Here is a 5,795-nt window from a genome sequence, read left to right as displayed (position 1 = left end):
GGAACGGGGATGAACAAGACAGGGCAAGAGACACAAGAGACGGAGACAAGACAGGCTTTCTGATCAAGTCTCGTTTATTGAGGAAGTGAACAGGGCCATATAGTGGAAGCAGTTGGGTGGGACTGGCTGTGGATTGGTAGTGGAGGTCCAGGACCACAGGAAGATGTCGAGGCAAGCAGGGATTGGTGCTGCAGCACTTCTTGTCCAAATAAGGGAAAATATAACAGGAGCGTTCTATCGCCCCCCACAGATGTATACCACCACATTCAGCTAGCTGCCTTTCTCCTTTCTAAACTCAAATTCAAAAAACTTCCTAGCTTTACTTTGAAAATGTTACCTTTTGTTTTTGAGACAGGGTCTTATTATGTAGTTCAAGCTGGCCTCAAACTCTTAGTAGATTATAGGCTTGTGCCATTTTGTCCAGACTTTTATTTTTTTGACCTTTATAAAAATATATCATACTTTATGTATTTATAAGGATTTAGTTATTATGAGTTGTGCTGCTGTAAACATTGGCAAGTATGCATATGTTGCTGTAGTATGCCTTAAGCTTTTTGGGGAAGACACCTAGCAGGGAGATGGCTGAGCCTCATGGAATTTCTAATTTCAGTTTTTTAAGAACTTTCCATACTGGTTTTCATAATGGTGGTACTAGTTTACATTCCCACCAGCAATGAAGTATATATTCCCATTCACCAGCATTTGTTATTGTTTGATTTCTTTCTTTCTTTTTCTTTTTAATTTGGTAGAACCAGGGATTGAACTCAGGCCCTTACACTTGCCAGGCAAGCACTTATTCTACTGAACTGTCTCCCTGGTCCCTGTTTGATTTCTTTTCTTTTTTTTTGGCAGATCTGGGGATTGAATTTAGCCTCTCACTTGCCGGGGAAGTGCTTATTCCACTGAGCCATTTCCCTGTCTCCCCTGTTTGATTTCTTAATGACTGCCTTTCTTTGTGGAGTAAGATGATATCCTACCATTGTTTTAATTTGCATTTCTCTAATGGGCAGGGAGGTTAAGGATTTTTGTTTTAAATTTTTTGGTACCAGGGATTGAACTCAGGACTCAAATCCATTTCTGGACTTGATCTTTAATTTAATTTTGAGCAACTGTCAAAATTTTGTTTGTCAAACATTTTTCTCCCCCCCACCCCGCCAAAAAAAATTTCCCATTCTGTAGGTTGTCTTGATTGTTTTTACTCTTCTGTATAGAAGCTTTAGAGAAGCTTTACAGAAATCAGGTATAATCCTATTTGTTGATTCTTGCTATTATTTCTTGTGCAAATTGAGGTTCTGTTTAGAAAAGTTTTTCCTATATCTATGTCTTCCAGTGTTTCATGTGTTTTATTTTCAGTAGGTTTAATCTTTCTGTTTTAAGGTTTAGACCTTTGATCCAATTTTATTTTAATTTAGTATGCAGTAAGACATAAGGGTCTAGTTGCAGTCTTCTGCACACAGGCGCCGAGATTTCCCAGCACCACTTGTCGCGTCGGCCATCTTTCCTCCAGTGTATGCTTTTGGCCCCTTTGTCGAAGATCAAGTAGCTGAGTACATCTGGGGCAGTTTCTGTATTCTCGATTTTGTGCCGCTGATCCACATAGTTGTTTGCATTCCAATATCATGCTGTTTTTATGACTGTCGTTTTGTAGTATAGTTTGAAGTAGTAGAAGATGCCCTCTCCCTGCACCAGCCAGTGTACTTCGGTTTGTAAGATTCCCAGGTAACAGTTCCAGTTCCAGTTCCTGCGACTTCTGTATCTTAGCAATGGCTGGTCCCTGTGATGCGCGGCTGGTCACTATGCGTCACACTGTAAGAACCAGTCCCAGTTAGCAAGCCCTCCTGCCTCTGTGCCTCCTGCTTGCTTCTCCCACATAAGCCCTAGGCCACAGGATCAGGGCCCGACACTCTGGGAGTGATCCCAGCCCGTGCCTCCAAGTCCTGGGTGTCGTCTCAGCGTTTGCATTTGCTGTAACAGAGTCAGGTGTCGCTGTGCCTCCTGCTCGCTCTTGTTGTCCCAAATTGCTTTTGCTATTCTGAGTCTCTTCTGATTCCATGTGAATTTTAGGGTTGTTTTTTCTCTAGATCTGTCGAGTATATTGTTGATGTTTGATTGAGATTGCACTGAACCTGTATAACAGTTTTGGGAGTATGGCCATTTTGACAATATTGATTCTGCCTACCCAGGAGCAAGGAACAACTTTTCGTTTTCTTTTTCTTTTTTTAAACTTTTCGTTTTCTGATGACATCTTTAATCTTCTTTTTCAGAGTATTGGGGTTTTCTTCATTGAGATCTTTCACTTCCTTGGTTAGGTTAATTCCTAGGTATTTTATTTTTCTTGAAGCTACTGTGAATGGCACTACTTTCTTCTCATCCTGTTCATTGTTGGTGTACAGAAGTGCTAATGATTTTTGTGTGTTGATCTCATGAAATCTTATTAAAAGTCGTTTTTTTTTTTAATTTTATTTATTTGTGTGTGTGTGTGTGTGTGTGTGTGGCCAGTTCAGCCCACCAGGGGGCGGGGCTGGCTGGCATGTGGTGCTGGGGGATTGAACCGCGTTCCCTGTGCTTTGCTAAGCTTGTTCTAAGTAGGCGCTTTAGACCACTGAGCCATCTTACCATGAAATCTTATTAATCCCGTGAGTTTTTGGGGCAAGGTCTTTGAATCCTCTGTGAAGGGCATCCTGTCATCTGCAAATGATGATAATTTGAGTTCTTCCTTTCCTATATGTATCACTTTTATTTCTTTGTCTTGCCTAATTGCTCTAATGTTCCATGTACTGTATTGAAAAGAAGTGGATATTCTTTCTTTGTTCCTAATTTTAGGAGGACTGATTTCAGTTTTCTGGTTATTTGCCATACACAACTTTATTTACTTACTTACTTTAGTTAGTTACTTATACTGGGACTTGAATTCAGGCCCTTGGGCTTGCCAGGCAGGCACCTGTACTGCTGAGCTGTATCCCTGGCCTGCTTTTATAATATTTAGGTGTGGTCTTCCGCACTTGTTTTCTTAAGAGTTTTTTTAATTGGTCTTAGACTTTACGCATGAATAAACTGAGTTATTTGTTGATCATCTGTATTTCTAGCTCTAAAAAGAACCAGAAGGGGCTGGCGAGATGGCTCAGTGGTCTAAAGCACCTACTTGGGACAAGCTTGGCAAAGCACAGGGATCGCGGTTCAATCCCCCAGCACCACATGCCAGCCAGCCCCGCCCCCTGGTGGGCTGAGCTGGCCACACACACACACACACACACACACACACACTCAATAAATACATAAATAAATGTTTATTAAAAAAAAAAAAAAGAACCAGACAGACAAAACCCCAGCTCTCACAGTAACCCATTTATAGTGCAGGAGGCCAAGCAGTGGGCCTGAACCACTACAACCCTTTTCAATTCACCTTTGAAACTGCACGCAGACTGATTTCCTCTGCAAACACAAAAGTAAAATATTTTGTTATGGACACATCTTCTGCATATTCCTCATGGGTACTTTTAAGCCCGTGTGTGGACAAGAAATACACTTGGCTTTTTCTAAGACTATGTCAGGTATTTTGCTCTCCATTTCAGCTTTTCTAACACACTCTGCACAGTTCTGTCCGACCGTTCTCTGTGGCACTCTGACCGTGTCCTAGTATCATTGCCGTTGACCTCGCCACTCATTCCTCTTCCCACAGCCTGGTCAGCTGGGCCTTCCCACCTCTGCTTGTTACGCATGCGCTGGGCTGATTAACGTTAGCGCTTCCCCCAAAGCGCGGTCTTCATTGAATACAACTCATCAGGATTTCTGATCAGTGTTTCTTTAAGCTTCGTGGTGAATTTCAGATATTCACTGTAATGATATTCTTTCAGAATGCTACTCAGAAGTAATAGCTTCAAAAAAATCATTTCTTGAGTTCTTTTTTTTTTTTGTTATAAAAATGTTGCATTAAGAAACTGATAGAGGGCTGGAGAGATGGCTCAGTGGTCTAAAGCACCTACTTGGAACAAGCTTGGCAAAGTACAGGGACCACGGTTCGATCCCCCAGCACCACATGCCAGCGAGCTGCGCCCCCTGGTGGGCTGAGCTGGCCACACACACACACACACACACACAATAAATAAATGTTAAAAAAAATTTAAAAAAAAAAAAAAAAGAAACTGATAGAGGGCTGGTGAGATGGCTGAGTGGTCTAAAGCACCTACTTAGAACAAGCTTGGCAAAGCACAGGGACCGCGGTTCAATCCCCCAGCAGCACATGCCAGCCAGCCACACACACACAAAATAAATAAATAAATAAATAAAAATTTTAAAAAAGAAACTGATAGAGACACCTAACTCTAAAGAAATAGAGAAGCCAGAGAGATAGCTCAGTGGCATAAGGGCCTGCCTGGCAAGTGCAAGGTCCTGAGTTCGAACCCTGGTACAAAACAAACAAACAAAAAAATAAAGAAATAGAGAACTCAGCAAAAGCTGCTTCTACTGCGCTGTCAGCCCTCACCGTGGCAAGTAACAAGTAACCCTGTTAAGAACTTTGGTAAAAAATCCTTCTGCCATTTTTGGGGAACTACCCACTTGGGCCCCTCTCCTGTCCCTCTGTTGGACAGGAGCTTTCTTTCTCTCAATAAATATATTCTGCTCATAAAAAAAAAAAGAACTTTGGTATGTGACATTAGTTTATGCACATAATGGTCAGATCAAGAAATTAAATTTCTGGTTCTTTGATATTTAATTAAAATTTATATGACTCATTAAGTTTGAAAACTTAAGCTATATATGATAAAAGCAGTTAAATATTAATTGGTGTGTCTATTATACTTATCACAAAAGTACATTTAAGACTCTCTATATAAGATGTTATCAAGCAAACTGCCATCTATGATCCACAATCAATCTTTCTATATTTTTAACTCAGATTATGTAACATTAAGAAATTTCAAGTTTCCAGTGCACTCACAAAAAGTTATCACAATCATTTTTCATTTTATGTATATTTTTATTTTTTTCCATAATGAAACAAACCCTTTTATTATGGCAAACTTCTAATTCTTGGAAGAGTTATCCAAACAAAATTTTCAAGATGAAATTCTGAGAGCAAACAAGTTCGACATAAATCTTGGAAATCTTAATTAACAAGGCTAAAATAATGTTTCAAAAATTTTGGTGCACATGCCTTTCAGAGACGTGATTCCTCAGCACTGGTCAATTCACAACACATGTCACAATCATTTTTCAGGTAAAAAATAGTTGCATAATCCATTTGCCACAAGTGAACTCCCTACTTGTGGAGCAGCAATCAGCCACAGTGTGGCTTTCTGTGGCGGTGGCCCTGCCCATGCACACACACTTCCTCTTGGCCCGAAGAATAGGAACAAGAAGGGACTATAGAGTCACCTCTTGCTGTTTCATTGACTCTTGGTGTTTTCACTGTATGTTAAATGTCTGATTTCACATTTACGTATTTATTTATTTATTTATTTATTTATTTATTTATTTTTCTGTATTTAGGACAGGGTCTACAGGACCTACAGGGTCTCACTGTGTAGGTCGGGCTCGTAGTGATCCTCCTGCCTTCAGCCTCCCAAGCGCTGGGATTACAGGCGGGCGCCACCACGCCCAGTCCCAGTTGCCTCAGTGCTCCCCATGGGCAGGGCCAGCACGGAAAGCCAGGGATCAAACCCAGCCGCTGCGCTCTGCCTAAGCAGGCACTTTAGGTTGCTGAGCTATCAGACCGGCCCTTGATTTCACTTTTATAACCAAAATAAAAAGAGCAGTTTTTATCCTGAAAGGTAACTGTATGTTCCCAGCAGATG

The 5,795-nt window shown here is 40.9% G+C and overlaps 1 protein-coding gene across 1 annotated transcript in view; it reads left to right on the top strand.

Moving 5' to 3' along the window:
• The window catches only part of Kiaa1324 (KIAA1324 ortholog), a 103,755-nt gene that overhangs the window by 7,973 nt on the left and 89,987 nt on the right, over positions 1-5,795 (top strand). The window lies entirely within an intron of this gene.

The sequence above is a fragment of the Octodon degus genome, unplaced genomic scaffold (assembly GCF_000260255.1).
Source record: "Octodon degus isolate 3935 unplaced genomic scaffold, OctDeg1.0 scaffold00084, whole genome shotgun sequence".
Lineage (NCBI taxonomy): Eukaryota > Metazoa > Chordata > Mammalia > Rodentia > Octodontidae > Octodon > Octodon degus.
This window is presented reverse-complemented; position numbering and strand designations above follow the sequence as displayed.